This window comes from Pseudonaja textilis, chromosome 4 (assembly GCF_049901715.1).
Source record: "Pseudonaja textilis isolate UNSWEBS1 chromosome 4, rPseTex1.2, whole genome shotgun sequence".
Lineage (NCBI taxonomy): Eukaryota > Metazoa > Chordata > Lepidosauria > Squamata > Elapidae > Pseudonaja > Pseudonaja textilis.
Window position 1 is genome coordinate 27,690,013 of NC_141993.1, and position 17,151 is coordinate 27,707,163.

Genomic DNA, 17,151 nt, shown 5'->3' on the forward strand with positions numbered 1-17,151 from the left:
TAAATGTGTCAGTCTTAAGATGTCAACATTCTCCATTAATGCTTTCTGCAACACAAAGGAAAGTAACAACCTAAGGTCTCAGTTGTTAGCAATTTATCTTGAAAAATAATAAAGAGGATGTGTTATCATCATTATAAAAGGAATGTCTTAGAATCAATGTTTTTAAAAGTACAAAATAACAACCATAATTAATTGCTTTTCTTCGTGGGCCCCAATGCGTGAACCAGCTTAGAGCACAATTGCAAAAACCTTCATCAATGCATGAAACAATAAAGTAGATCATAAGAACAAGATATCGATACTGTAATTTTTTAAAAAGAAATTGGCAATGTGGAGTTCGGTGAACACTTTTAATTCGGAATGTGCAAAACATTCCAATCACAAAAACTGTTTTTGCATGTACTATTCCTGAACTGAAGGATGTGCTTCAGAATTTTTAGTCATATATAGAATAAAATAAGACTTTCCCCGCTGGGAAGCAGTGATTAGAGAAGACCAGACCAGTGTGCTTTATATCAAAAGCTACTTCTTCTTACTATTCTATTTTTAACTTTTTTCCTTTTCTTGCAATTTTTGCTTTCTTATTGCTTTCTTTCTTTTTCTTTCTTACTTTATATTAGCTTGTACAGCGTTCATTTTTATCTTCTTTTTTAAACATTTCAATCAAAATATATTTTTTAAAAAGAGAGGGAGAAGACTAGGCCAAGAAAAAGCTCAGGCTGGAGGTTTCTTTGCCAGTGGTGCCTCTAGGCACTGGTGGTGGCAGTGACAATTGAGGAAGAAAGGAAAATAAAAGAACGTTAGATGATTTCAGGGTAGGGGAGAAAGAATAGAGATGGGATTTAGCCTTTTTCTCAAATATCTTTCTGGGATCCCTCTGGATAATTTTGCAGATTTTTCACATTCAAAACCACTAAAAAATTCTGGGCTTAATTTATCCTAATTTGTGGCCAATCCAAAATGGTTCAACAAAACTATGTCATGTTTTCTTTTGAAACAAGACATGTTGTGGCTCCGGGCTTGGATTCAGCTCCTGTGATTGATATGAGTTCAAGTGAAGAGGTTATGGCAGAACAATATGAGCCGGCCTGGCTTACTGATTGGACTGATAACCAGGATGAGGAGATGGACGTGACAAAGGACGACAGACCTGATGTATTAGAATTGTCAGGACCTTTGACCTCCTCTGGTTCCTTATCTGATCAACAGCCGGGAATGGCTGACAGGGAAGTTTTGAGAGAGTCTTCTAATGGAGATGAGAACTTGGAAAATTTGTGCTTAAAAGTAAAAAATAGAAGACGGTTGAAAAGGCAAAATCAGCTGGAGCGAATGAGAAGAGCAAGTCAGTAAATTAGCACGTTGCCTTAATGAGTATAAAAGGACACAGCTGGGCTGGTACATTTCGCCAGGAACAAAATAACTATTTGAGTGAAGACGTTACAGCAAGGAGCTCTGAGGCTGGAGATTATTTGCCAGGACTGGTTTGCCGGACAGAGTAAAGATTTATGCTGTGGTTTCTGCCAGCCGTTATCTTGTAAGACTTCTTTCCGTTTGATTTACTTGTGAAATGGCTGCTTTCTGTTTTGTTCGTTTGAATTTCGAAGGGGAGTCATAACAAAGACATATTTTCTATTTTTTGCATACCTTCACTTTTAATTAAGATTTAGATCCATCTTATTTTTTTAATAGAATGACAGATACCAATAGAAGAAAGAGTACATGTGTGGCTTGGGATTGATCTGTGGAGTCCTTGGTTCTCTTTGAGCTTGGTGGTTTCCTTGCAGATGTTTCATTACCCAACTAAGTAACATCATCAGTGCTGTGGCATCAGCCACAGAGTATAACTGCTTTCATATCTAGGGTTCCCATTCCATTGATAAATGTCGTCCTCAACTTACAACCACAATTGACCCCAAAATTTCTAATGCTAAGCAAAACATGTCTTAAAAGTAAATTTTTCCCCATGTTATGATCTTTCTTGCCACAGTTGTTGAGTGGATTGCTTGTCATAAGGTCACAAAAGGTGATCTCATGACCCTGTGACACTGCAACTGTCATAAATATGTGTCAGTTGCCAAGCACCTTAATTTTCATCACATGACCATGGGGATGCTGCAATGGTCATAAGTGTGAAAAATGGTCATAAGTCACTTTTCCCAGTGCCGTTGTAACTTTAGTATGTTTTTTCCTTTTCATGCACATTTAGCAAAAAATATTAACAGAGCTCACATACCATGTAGTGGGTATAATAACTTTTCTGGAGAATTCCTTTGCAAAACAATTCCAAACAGATAAAGTTTTTATTCCAACTTGGCCAATAAACATTAGCCAAAAATGTGCTCACATCCTGGACCTTTTAAATAGTTACAACCAGTTGAATCTTATTTCCAGTGTAAGTATAAAAGTCAAAGTACAGCAGATAAATAATTGCTCTGTGCCCAAAGGTGCATTGGATTCCTAACATGATATAAGATGTGTAATTAATTTGAAATATGATTAAGATGTTTGTAGGGCCATAAACCTAAGCATTTATGTCATCATACCATTTAATTTTGAAAAATTTACAGCTCAACGTGCATATTTAAAACAGGTATTTCTTCAAAAGTGATGCAAGGTATTTTTTTAAGGTGCTATGCCAATATTTAAAACTTTATGGGGGCAAGAGGAACTTACTCAACTAAAATGTCTTAAATAATAAAACTTGCCATATTTTAGCAGTGACGAAAATAATTACAATTATTTGTTTTTCTTTGACAGGCACTCCTAAGAGGTCAACTCCATTATAGTAGCAATCCTATATCCTTAATATGTAATTCTCTGACTTTTCCTACAGTATTCAATTTTTCTACCGCTTCAGCAAATTATTCCTTGCGTTCTACTGCTGGTGCTGTTAGTTTGGATAAACACAGAAATAACTTAGAAATGTTCCATGCTTTTAGCCAAATTAGTCTTTACAGTATCAACAAAACAGGCACAATTCTTATTTGCGAAAAAAGAAAGAAAAAAAGCTGTTTCTGGAAAGATTATTTAAACAAATTGGTTATGATGTGTGTTGATAGATTCTGTGGAAATCTCAGTGACCTAAAAGGAAATGAGTAAGAATTAATTTTTTCCCTCCCTTTCCTTTCCTTTTTTTCCCTTTTCCCTTTTGATTTTGAGGAGTAAATAGGATGGGTGGGAAGAAGAATTGTGCAATACTGCTTGAAATTTCTCCAAAGCAAAATCCTCATTTCAAGTGCCTTTTAGAGTCCAAACACACCATAAATCCCACTGCAATAGCGAATAAAGTTTTTCCAATTACTTCATATTTTATTTTATTTTATTTTATTTTATTTTATTTTATTTTATTTTATTTTATTATTTTATTTTATTTTATTTTATTTTATTTTATTTTATTTTATTTTATTTTATTTTATTTTATTTTATTTTATTTTAATCATGTTGTTTTCATCCCAAGAACAATCCTGCTGCAGATGCCATTTTTATCTATCTAATGTGGAAGGGGCATAAGGATTAACCCTTTCCTCCTTTTTGGGGGGTCTGATTAAAATACCCTTTAACTCCATTAGCATCAGTGCAGATGGTTGAGGGACTGTGGGAGGATCACAAAATTTCACTCCTACTCAGGGAGCTTTGCTTTTGCTATTCACAAAGAAAGAAAAAATGTATAAGAGCTTGGGACTGTACCTCAGCCTTCGCCCCCCGTAAGCTCAAATATGCTTCTTTAATCTAAAAGAAGACAACTTTGCTGTCCCCACAATACCTGTGCTTGACATGCTGGAGTCAGCATAATGACTTTCATATAGATTTTTCCTCTTGTAACTTTGGGGCTGCATAGAAATGCTGATAATTTAACAAAGGTTTCTATATGTTTATTATCTATCTATCTATCTATCTATCTATCTATCTATCTATCTATCACCTACCTACCTACCTACCTATCCATCTATCCATCCATCCATCTCTATCATGAATTGTCTATCATGAATTGTTTGGGAATTTTTCTTCTATTCATCCGCTCAGATATAGGTAAATTATAGATTTAGAAAAACTTGACACTGACTTTTTTTAAAAAAAAAATCTCACCAAGATATAAAAACACTGAAATTCTGATGATACTTCCTCTCCAAGTCCAATTCTTCTTCTGTTTTGCTTTTCACAACACCAAGCTTTATAGGTCTTCTTTAAAAAGACTGTGATATTGACTTTACAATATCAGAGCCTGTGCTGTGTTTTAACTACTCTGAGTTTTACTGGCAGAGAAATACTATACCTTATTTATGAATCCGTTGCTGTCTTCTAGGATTAGGAAGAGTCCTCTTTATTTCTCCAGCATTGATATTTATTTCTTCTTGAGCCCAGCTCTAGACATCAGATATCTATCACCTTAGCTCAGGGGTGAGATTCAAAATTTTTAACAACTGGTTCTGTGGGCGTGACTTAGGTGGTGGGCGTGGCTTGGTGGAGATGGCTTGGTGGTCATGTGACTGGCTGGGTGTGGCCAACTCAATATCACTCACATCGAGGCACACATCTCCTCACCTGGCCTCTCATGACTGTGGGGATGCTACAACAGTCGTAAGCGTGAAAAATGGTCAAAAGTCACTTTTTTCAGTGCCATTGTAACTTTGAATGATCACTCCACACAAGCAAAGTACCAGCAAAGGAGGGAAAAAAGCCTCCAGAGAAATTCCAGAGACAGGAAGTCTAGTCCTGCCAAGAATGTAACAAAGGTTAATGGAGAGGCAGTTTTTGTAAGCAACACCAGAATGTTTCCTTCCTGCCTTCCTTACAGGATTAGGCCAGTAACAACTGGTTCTTTGAACTGCTTAGAATGTTAACAACCAGTTCTAGCAAATAGGTGCGAACTGGTAGAATCCTACTTCTGCGTTAGCTTCTTTGCAATTAATGGTGAATTTACTAACATGCTAGGCAACATTCTCTTTGTCTTATTAATAAGACTGAGATTTTTCTTTTTCCCTTTAAGTAATCATTCTGATCCTGCTCATTTTTGTTTCTATTCCAAGTAACAGGAGGGGACAAAGCAAACAAAAATGAGTCTAGGGGTGTGGGGAACATCCTACATGAATTATAGAATTAAAAATATAATATCACACCCTTTTACGGGAGTTTGTGTAGTTAAGTAGTGTAGAAGTTTACAAATTGAGTGTGTTTGTCTGCAATGCCCTAAGTTGTAGACAAGTGTCAGTGAGATCAAGTCTAAGGTTAGACAAAATGGTAGCCATGGAAACACAGGAAACGCAACCAGATATGCTAATTCTCTTTGTTTTTTTGAAAAGCTACATTAACAGAATCTTGCATATCTGAAAGTAAAAATCTCCTACTGTCTCCTATATGACCTGAGAAATTAGGGAGGTCCCTTCTGAGTTCTAGCCCCACCCAATATCCAACTGCAGGTTATGTTGCCTCTTATCTGATGGTTCTCTGGGCAATATCTGTTTCCCCAGTCCCTCATGGTCTTTCTCACATATCATTAGATCACTCTAGACATGGTTTGTTTTTTTAAAAAAAATGACAACAACAACAGAGTCGAAAGGGCCCTTGGAGGTCTTCTAGTCCAACCCCTTGCTCAGGCAGGAAATCCTATGCCATTTCAGATAAATGGTTGTCCAATCTTTTCTTAAAACCTTCCAGTGTTGGAGTACCACAACTTCTGGAGGCAAGTTGTTCCACTGATTAATTGCTCTGTCAGGAAATTTCTCCTTAGTTCTATGTCGCTTCTCTCCTTGATTAGTTTTCATTTATTGCTTCTTGTCCTGCCTTCAGGTGCTTTGGAGAATAGCTTGACTCCCTCTTCTTTGTGGCAGCTCCTGAAATACTGGAACACTGCCACCATGTCTCCCCTTGTCCTTCTTTTCATCAGACTAGACATACCCAGTTCCTGCAACCATTTTTCATACGTTTTAGCCTCCAGAACCCTGATCGTCTCGGTTGTTTTTCTTTGTACTCTTTCTAGAGTCTCAACACCTTTTTTACATCATACATTTTGTCGTGTCTGCTTTAGTGATGTGTGGAGGAAAAAGAGTCAAAAGGAAGTACAGAACAACTGATTCAGTAATAAAAGATAACAAAATATCAGTTGTTTCTTCCTGTCCCATCTAATCTAATAGGAGTGGCATGCTCCAGGAACTGTCCGCTAAGGAATGTTGGCTAGTGAGAGTCTAGGTGGCCTTTTTTGCCATGATTGTGAAAAATTATCTTGCCTGAGATTAAGTCATCCCTAATCATGGTGGCTTTTCACAAGACCATGAATCTTGCTTTTGTGCCTGGGCCTGGGGGCCTAAGAATAATAGAGTCACCTCTTGGCTTTGTTAATGGTAATTTATTTGATATTTATGTGCTTTATCGTTTTTATCTACTGTATTGTAAAGTCACTTGTATGAAATCTGTGGGAATATAAAGAAATAAATAATATTGATGATTTGGCTTGTAAAATACAGTTGATATTTGGAAATTTCAACTGTGGTCTTTGATTCTGCTCACTGTTCCTGGCTACCAACTTTGATATTCCTAAAGGATGTTACTGGAGCCTAACATAGCCCTGAAAACTATTATTTGGCTATTAATGGGGAATATATTTGGGCAGAGGTGGAAGGATGCCTTTTAAGTTATTATTTGGTACTAGAGATTGCCTAGAAAAGCCCCTGCAATTTTTTTTGGCAAGATTTCAGAAGTGGTTTGCCATTGCCTGTTTCCAGGACTGAGAGAGAGTGATTGGCCCACAACCACCCAGCTGGGCTTTATGTCTAAGGCAGGACTTGAACTCAGTCCCCTGGTTTCTAGCCTGGTGTTTTAACTACTACATTCAAATGGCTCTCAGTATGCATGTATACGTGTTCACACACTCTATCTCCATGAAATGTCTATAAATTCGGCAACTATTTATTTGATTTGTATTTATCCCTGCCAGATCAATGAGTAAGAGAAAACAAATTTGTTCTGGAAAGTATTGGGAAAAAAATATTTTAACATGTGTCACAAATGATTTGACAAATATTACCAACATGTGGCAGGCTGTGATGAATATACATATTGCCAAGATATCTCTGTGGAATTATTTCAGAATGTCTCGGTGACAGAGGTCAATACTGGGGGAAAAAATCAATGTTTTTTCAGTTGTTGGCACACAAAGCATTGTACTTCCTAAATACATTGGTATGAATAGAAGGAAAACTTCAGTCACTCCCAAATTGCAAATGTGCTTGGTCATTTATTTATCTATGTAAGCAAAAAGGGCAGAAGTACTGGATATAGTAGAATATGCCCAGAACTTTTTTTCCAAAGAAACATTTTTATTTTTATTTATTTTTGTCAATTGCTTACAAGATAATAGGTATAAGTAAAAACATAGTTATGAATACATGGATATATATATAAAAAATCAAAAGAAACAATAGGACAGGGATGGTAGGCACATTGGTGCGCTTATGCACGCCCCCTACAGACCTCTTAGGAAAGGGGTGAGGTCAATAGTAGACAGTCTAAGTATTCTATCTCAGAACAAATGGGAAGGCCACACCAGAGCATCTCAATAACACACTTTATTCAGGGGAATAAAGGGGGCTGTCGCGTCTGTAGCTAACAACAGACCTTCCAGCGAACAGCGGCTGGCCCGACCTAGCAGCCGGCTTTTATAGCCAGCTGTCGAAGGGAGCCAGCCAATGGGGGCTACAAACACTCCCGCAGTATGAACGGACCTGAGGGGGAACTTGTGTCCGTCCCGAGGACATAACACCCCTTCCCCCTAGATACGAACATGAATAGTCTTTTAAGTAAGCTGGTGGTTTGTGTGAGCGCCCCGACCGGCGCAGTTCTGGCGATGCACAAGGTGGCATAGAGTTCTGGAAGTCAGGAACTGGCCTTGCCGGGCAACAGGGTCGCTCTGGAGTCCGGACTGGAGTCTGGGAGTGGTCACAGTCCTCGGGTTGGATTGTTAAATTGTCATTGTCACGCAACCCGGTGGTGTCGTCGTCTGGTACGGCTGATGACTCCGTAGGATGGTCCCGGTCTACCGTCTGCTCCCTTGATTCGGCTGGTGGAGATTGGTCACTCTGAAGGTCCCAGCTAGGATTCGGGTGCGGCAATTGGAGGGTCACTGAAGTCCCTGGGTCAGCGTTGGCATGTTCGCCCTGGCGACTTCTTATCTGGTCCAGATGCCTCCGCCAGATACTCCCGTCCTCCAGCTGGATACGGTATGACCTTGGCCCGGTGATGGCCACGATCTTCCCAGGTACCCACAGGGGATCGCCTGCGTAGTTCCTGACGAAAACTTGGTCCTGTAATACAAAACTCCTAACCCTAGTGTTAGAACCCAATGGGGTGTCTGGGCAATAGTGGGGATGCAGTCTATCTAGCACTGTCCTTAGACGCCTGCCCATCAGTAATTCGGCTGGAGACTTGTTTGTGACAGTACATGGGGTCGAGTGTTGGCTTAAGAGAAAACGAGAGAGTCTGGAGTGCCAGTCGTCTTGAGTGAATCTTGCCAACGCCTCTTTTGCTGATCTAACGGCTCTTTCCGCCAACCCATTGCTGGCGGGATGAAAAGGGGCCGTTAGGATATGCCGGATGCCCAGGTTGGTGGCATACCGGCTGAATTCTGTAGATGTAAATTGGGGCCCATTGTCTGAGACTATGGTGTCAGGTAGACCGTGTGTAACAAATAAACGGGTCAGGGCCTGGGCAATTGCTCGGGTGGTGGTTGTGGGTAGGAGAGCCACATCGATCCATTTGGAGAATGAATCCACGACCACCAGGAAGGTCTTGCCGTGGAAGGGCCCGGCCAAGTCAATGTGCAACCGTGACCACGGTGCGTTGGTATTTTCCCATTTGGTTGGGGTGGTGATCGGTGGCGCTGGCCTGGATTCCTGACAGGGGCGGCAGGAGCTTACCCATTTCGTGATCTCATCGTCCATGCCCGGCCACCAGACGTAACTCCGAGCCAACGCTTTCATCCGGACGATGCCAGGGTGCCCCTCGTGTAATGCCCTCAGGACGGGTGTGCGCAGCAGTTTTGGGATGACAACTCTGGTCCCCCATAGTAGGCAGCCCTGTAAACTGGAAAGTTCTTGCTGGCGGGTTTTGAACGGTGAGAATTCAGTTGAGAGGTTACCGCCCGGCCACCCCCTCCGTACCCAGTCCAGAACCTGGGCGATAAGTTTATCTTTTTTGGAGTGGAGGGCGATGTCGCCAGCGGTGACTGGGATGTCGAACTCGTTGGCATCGAAAATGGCATGGACCGGGGCCGGATCCTCCACGGGTGCTGGCAACGGGCAGCGGCTGAGGGCGTCGGCGTGGCTGAGGTTTTTTCCTGGGCAGTGAACCAGTTTGTACGAGTAGGCCGCCAGGAATAGGGTCCACCTAGTCATTCTGGGGGATAAGACTTGCGGAGTTTGTTTTTCTCCAGAGAGGAGCCCCAAGAGTGGTTTGTGATCTGTGACAAGTTCGAAGTTGTGGCCAAAAAGAAATTCATGGAATTTTTGACATGCGCAACGGCGGCTAGGGCCTCTTTGTCGATTTGGCTATAATTACGCTTGGTTGTGGACAAGGTTCTAGAAAAGAATGCGATTGGCGCTTCGGAGCCGTTGGGAAGTCTGTGGCTTAATACAGCCCCAATCCCGAAAGGTGAGGCATCTGCAGCTAAGACTAGAGGAAGGTGCTGGTCAAATTGTATTAGGACAGTGTCCGAAGTGAGAAGCGATTTGACTGCCTTAAAGGCGTATTCCTCTTTGGGACCCCAATGCCACGGAGTGTTTTTGTCTAGAAGTCTATGCAACGGTTCAGCTACTGACGCTTTGTGGGATAGGAATGACGCATAGAAGTTTAGCAAACCCAGGAAAGCTTGTAATTCTGACTTGGAAGACGGAGTGGGTGCCTCGTGAATGGCTTTGACTTTAGACTCCACGGGGTGGATGCCAGAGGCGTCTATTTTATACCCAAGAAAGTCCACCTGCCTAGTGGCGATGGCACACTTCTCCCTTTTTAGTTTGAGGCCATGCTGCCTGAACCTATCCAGTACCGCTCTGACTCTGAGAAAAAGTTGGGGCCTGTCCCTGGCTGAAATCAATATGTCATCAAAATACGGAACTACGCCAGGGAGGCCTTGCAGTATCCGTTCCATTAATGACTGGAAGATTCCTGGGGCGACGCTAACGCCAAATTGGAGGCGCTTGCATCGAAATGCCCCTCTGTGGGTGACAATAGTTTGCAATTCGGCCGTTTGGTTATCCACAGGAAATTGCTGATAGGCCTGTGACATATCCAATTTGGCGAATATCGTCCCCGGTTCAAATGTGTGTAGTAAGTGTTGGATTACTGGGACTGGGTATGCGCTAGTCTGTAGATAGCGGTTTATTGTGGTCTTATAGTCAGAACACATTCTTATAGAACCATCTTTTTTTAGGGGTGTGACAATTGGAGTCTCCCATTTAGCAAAATCCGTGGGCTCAATCACCCCTTGTTTTAGCAATTTGTCCAGTTCCGTGTCCAGCTTAGCGCACAGGGCAAATGGTACTCTGCGCGGTTTTAAACGGACGGGAACTGCTTGGGGGTCCACTGAAAAGGAGATGGGCGTACCATTATAGCAACCTAATTCATTGCTGAACACATCAGCATAGTCTGAAAATAGTGAGTCGATATCGGAAGGCGAGACAGCACGTACTCCCGTTAAGCTAAGGCCGAGATAGGGGAACCAATCCAACCCCAAAAGGCTAGGGAGGTTACCATCTACCACCACCAAAGGCAGATGGCCTTTAAGGGATTTGAACCTAACGAGGAACTTGCCTGTTCCGAGTACTGGGATGTTCTTCCCCTGGTAATCCCTCAAGGTGAGACGACTCTTCTGGAGTTGCTTCCTGGACAGGCTGGGTCGAATTTTCTTAAGTGTGCTCCACGAGATGATCGATAGTGCCGATCCGGTATCGACTTCCATAAGACAGGGTTTACCTTCTAAATGAATAGAGAGGGTAATTTTATTAGGTGTCAAAAAAGTGTGGTTAGCTTGGTAGCACGTATAACAATTTTCTACTTGCCTGGGTGGCCCCGGAGGGGAGTAAGGGGACAATGCCTTTTGTGGAGCCGCGTGTGTTGCCTGGCAGGCCCTGGCGATGTGGCCTTTCTTGCCGCAATTGTTGCAGGTGGCGTTCCTGAACCTGCAAGTCATTCTGGCATGGGACCCCCCGCAGGAGAGGCACATCAGGATGTGTTTGGACACGTTGCCATCTTTTGGCCTAGCTCCTACCTGTGACTGTTTGAAAGGTTTGAGGCGATGTACCTCTAAGTGTTCGGTGGGGTCTTCTTCACTCACTGCTTCCTCGGAATGAACAGTGACCGGACTGGGTTTGGTTGCGCTTCCTTGTATTTCAGCGGCTGACTGTGTCGCTAGTTCAGCGGCCAGAGCTTCCTCGATTGCCTGGGTGAGGTTGAGATCTTTCCTGGCCAGCAACCGCCTCTGTAACCTTACATCTCTGACTCCACAGACGAGCTGATCCAGAAGCATGTCGTCTAGGTAATTTTTAAACTCGCAGTGGAGAGCTGCGGTTCTCAGGGCGGCCATATACTGATTGATAGATTCTCCATCTGTTTGTTTCCTCATACGAAAGGCAAAACGTCTCGCTATCTGCGATGGCTTTGGGGAATAATGGTTAGAGAGTGTCTCCAACAGCTCGGACCACGGAACGTTCTTTAATTCCCTTGGGGCGAGTAGCGCTGTGGCGGTATCGAATACTGTGGCCCCGCAGTAACTCAGGAAGTACGATTTCTTCCTGTTTTCTGTAGCGTCGGCCAGACCGATGGCATCAAGGTAGTGATTGAAGCGGTTTCTGTAAGAGTCCCACTTATCTTCATCTGGCTTAAATGGCGGGAACGCCGGATTTGAATTCATATTGGGTGTTCAGTCTGTTGGTAGACTGACCAATCTCTCTCTGGGAATACAAAAGGCCCTGATAAGAGTGGCAGCTGTGGCTCGCAGCGCTGCTTCAGCTCTAGAGGATCTCTCTGGGTTACACGCTCTGTGTGACTATGGCGGCTATTGCTGTAGTGCCGTAACTGTAGCACCTTGTAACTGACTTACAAGGGCGTAGGCGGCTATAGCTGTAGCGTCGTGCTGACAGCTATTCGAATCGCGCGCCTATGTGTTCTGGCGGCTGTGAGCGTGCACCGAAAACTTCGCTAACAAGCAGAATCCAAACAGCAGCGGTTGGATTCTGTGCTCAATGCTGGGCGGCTGAGGTTTTCAGTGCCCCACTTTTCTCACGTAGCTTTTTTTTGACTTGAGCGGCTACACGCTCCACTTTCACTTCCGCAATCAACGGCTGACCGAGCTCTCAACGGCGTGGCTACGGTTCAGCGTTTAGGTGTGTACTTCAGCTCTTTCGTATTGCTGCTGGTTGGCCAGATCCCATCCTCGTCGCCAATATTCTATCTCAGAACAAATGGGAAGGCCACACCAGAGCATCTCAATAACACACTTTATTCAGGGGAATATAGGGGGCTGTCGCGTCTGTAGCTAACAACAGACCTTCCAGCGAACAGCGGCTGGCCCGACCTAGCATCCGGCTTTTATAGCCGGCTGTCGAAGGGAGCCAGCCAATGGGGGCTACAAACGCCCCCGCAGTATGAACGGACCTGAGGGGGAACTTGTGTCCGTCCCGAGGACATAACACTAAGGTTAAAGTTTTTGGGGTTTGGGGGAAAAACCACAGAGTCAGGTAGAGAATTCCAGACATTGACCGCTCTGTTGCTGAAGTTGTACTTCCTGCAATCAAGTGTGGTGCAGTTTATCCTGAGTTTGTATCTATTGTGTGCTCTTGTATTGTTGTGGTTGAAGCTGAAGTATTCATTGACAGGTAGGACATTGCAATGTATGATTTTATATACTATACTTAGATTGGACTGAAGGCAGTGTAGTTCTAGGTTTTCTAGGTCTAGAATTTCAAGTCTGGTGGCATAAGGTATTCTGCAACGAGTAGAGGAGTGGAGAACTCTTCTTGTGAAATATTTCTGGACTTTCTCAATTGTATTAATATCAGATACGTAATGGAGGTTTCAGACTGATGAGCTGTATTCAACTATTGGTCTAGCAAATAACATACCCCTTCTTTCCTCTCTTTCTTTCTGGTACAGGGTGATCCTAAGGACTTTCCAATTTAAAGGAATTTCTAGTGTATACTTATTTCTCTATGAAAATGCAATTACTATTTCATGGACTGTTTAATTCAATTTCATGCATCTGCTGGAGTCGTATGAAAGGCAGGATTGAAGCAAACAGCCAAAAAGTATATTCTCTCTGCTATCACTTTTTCACTTTTGCATTTCTTTCCAGTGTCTCCTGTTCTTCTTTTCTCCAAGCTCAGAAGAAGAGACAAATATTTCTTAACCAGAGGCTTAAATCTGTGATAAAAGGTTTTTGAAAACATACCAATGGCTGAATGTTCCTCTTTACATTTTCCCAGCCAGATACACTCTGAGGAAACTGTCTTCAGCAGAGGGCCTTCAAGTGAAATCAAGGGTGTCAGTCAGCAAAATCTAGCAGGTTTAGTTTTCTTAACTCATCTCTACAAATATTCTCATTGGCAGTTTTCACTTTCTAGAGAAATCCACAAATCCTTTGGGAGCACACAGTTTAGAGAAGTCAAGAAATTTGTAATTCCACCGTGCTTTTCAAAATGACACCTCGGCAGACATAGAAGGGAAGCAACTTTCCTTCCTTCCTTCCTTCCATCCTTCCTTCCTTCCTCCCTCCCTCCCTCCCTCAAGAAAAACTGGTAGCAAGAAAGAAAAGTCTCCATGTAAGTTATGAAACGATTTCCAAAACCCCGCAAAATATAAGTCTGAGTTTAACCATTTCATTCAGGGCTTGTGACCTACCATAGCAAACATCATGTAGAAAGTTGTACAGCTAACTGTGAGCTAACTCAGCCTCCATGTATTTATTGCTGTACATGCTTAGAATCATTTGTCCTCCTTGGTGTCCACACTTCAAGATCCATCTCAGCTATCCAGTGCTGAGATGCATTGTTTATAATTCATACTGGCCACCTGTACGTTATTCAGCAAAGGATGGGACATTTTCAGGGTGTTATGGATCCAAGGCAGTGTTGTTGGCCATTAGCATAATGTATTCCTTTCACAGGTGAAAGAGCATTGGGATAAGTTTGAATCTACAGTGTCTTTGGTACACATTGCCCTGAGGGAACTTGTAATACAGAAACCTGAAATCTGACTTAATTTTCCCTTTCCTTCATCTTTTCACTCCAGGGAGTTAAGTCAGAATTGCAACTAAAACTTTCAGGACTAAAACAACTTTCGGTATCTTTCACTGAAATAGTTTCTCCAAGGACACATCTGTGACTCACTACACTACTAATAATCAGAAAGGAATTACAACAGCCATATGTTGTTATTCACAATAACAAGAAATTTCAACACAAACTCTTGGCACTAGTTGACCATGGAAACTAGATTTATATCTACATCATGGCCACACCCATTAATCTGATCCAGTCTTCCAAAAACATTATTAATGTTTCAAACTAGAATTTCAGGTTTCAGAGGAAGATGAGCAAAAGTTCAGCCAGAAGCCATTGTGGAATGGTTCACAATCAATTCATTTGTTGTATGCAGTCCTTGAGCTGCAAGTAGCCAAACCTGATTATTTTTTTCAATTAGATTTTTATCCCATCTTTATTTTTGGTGAACTCAAGGAGACATGCCTTCTTAATGCTACTACCTTGTATTTTCCCCATAACAACACTTCTCTGGAAGTGGCTAAGAGAGAGAGTGCCCAAAGACACTCAGTTAGCTTTTATGTCTAAACATGGTGAGTGTGTATGTGTGTGTGTGTGTGTGTGTGTGTGTGTTTGTGATAGAACTCACAATTCCCTGGTTTCTAGTCCACACCTTAGCTATTATGCCAGACCAAATGCCCCAAATCCATGAGGAAAAAAAGGCAGGTTTAAACAGACCTAGACAATAAACACCCATAAACCATGCATACTTGAAGTCCACATGTTAAAGTTTGACAAGGTTGAACAAAATTGATTTAGAAAGCTACCATAAACGCTTGGAAATGAAATAACCGATAAATAAATGGCTTTATAAGATAGCTTCTAAGTCCTGGAGTAATTCTATTTCTATGTCTCCTGGGAAATCTGAATATTTTAACACCATATATTTTTTTGATAAAACAAGTATTAAAATAGTGTAAGTGGATAAGTTTGAAATTAAACCTCAAAATGATTTTGATTCTTTCCCTCTTCTGCCTTCTTCCACATTGTTCAAAAGTTGTATTAATTGCCAAATAAGGTAGCTACATTAGAGATTATCTTCTACTGAATATTATGTTTACAACAGAGGATTGAATTTGTGCTTATATGTTTCTTAGGTACAAAATTAATCTGGCTGACAATTTTTTTGATAGGTAAAATGTTACTAAAATTGTTTATACTTGTGATAAAGGGGGAGATCAGTTTTTATATACTTATTTACTTTTTCTTTCCTATATTGTTATTTCTTCTTTTTTTCTTTTTCCTGAATTTCTATTTTTTATTTTTCTAGTTTGTATTAATTTCTATCTTTTTAATTTTGGTGTGTGTGTGGTAAAATTACTATTTTACTGAGCCTCGGTGGCACAGTGGTTAGAGCGCAGTATTGCAGGCTACTTCTACTGACTGCCGGCTGTTTACAGTTTGGCAGTTCAAATCTCACCAGGCTCAAGGTTGACTCGGCCTTCCATCCTTCCAAGGTCAGTAAAATGAGGATTGTTGGGGGAAATATGCTGACTCTCTAAACCGCTTAAAGGGGGCTGTGAAGTGGTATATAAGTATAAGTGCTATTGCTATTTTTTAAAAAACAGCCCAGACAATAATCAGAAGAACATGTTTTCTAATAATCCAACATCCTCCTCCCAAAATAGGCAGATCTCAAATAGAACATGTGCATCAAAGCAGTACTATCCTGTTCTTTAGCAATTGGTACTCGAGGCTACCATCACTAGAAGGCATTGAGTCCACTGGTGGTGGGAAATAGAGTCTGGCCAGGTGATGCAAAGCAATGGCTGAGCCGTGAGCCAATCTGTTAAACCATCCTTTCTTCTCTTTATGGGTGCCAAGAACAATGTTTCAAATTTACCATCAACCTCCTAATCAAACAGAACCACATATATGAGTTAGAAGAAAGGGGAGAGAAAACAAAATTGTAAATGTACATGTGAGAAAAGTATAAGTGAAAGAGGGAAGGTAGTCTTCATAGATTTAATGAAGCAACATTCCTCTTATCATATAGGTACACCTAAGGGTTTAAAAATCACCCATCCCATGGGAATTCATTGAAGCCTAGCACTCTACCAACAGATCCATCAACAAACACATTGACTTAGAACCAGCATATGAACCAATAAGATGGCGGACTATCTGAACCACCAATCAGCGACAGAACCAACCATCTTCTCATTGGTTGAATTTTGTGCCTTACAAACAACCAATCACGTGTCCAGCTGACCACAATACCACACAGGACCTACATAAATAAAGAAGAAATCAAACAAGTTTGGTAACAAAACATCCAGGAACTAAACCGCAAGCTTGAAGAACAAACCAAACAAGCCAAAATAATCCCACTTCTCATCATTGTCTTCCTTCCTTTTATGAATAAATATTTTTGTCATATTCTCCTTTCAAAAAACATTTGAATAGCACCCACCATCCCCAAACTGGATACATTATTGTTGAAAGAAGTGTCCAGAATATGGGGTGAAACCAGTTTTTTTGATTGGGCACTCAGCTAGGCTGGTAATTAATATTTACTATAAACCAACATGCTTGGAGTCCTCATTACTGTCTTAGGAAACTAAAATAAAAGGGAAGAAAGAAATTAATGGTTCTGTAGGTTGTTTCAGCTTGTTCTGAAAATCTGAAAATGAGATTGAATGTTCCTGAAGAAAAGAAATTACAGCATGGCTCTGAATGTGCTGAATTAATAATAAATATTAATGATTGGCCTGGTGTTGACAAGGCCTAATTGTTTTTTCATTTGCATTTCCCTCTCTTTGTAAAGCCTTCATTCCTAATGAAAGTCCTTGGAAAATTGAGAGTAGGTGAACTAGTTCATGAGCTTTCATTTGACATAATTAAGGTT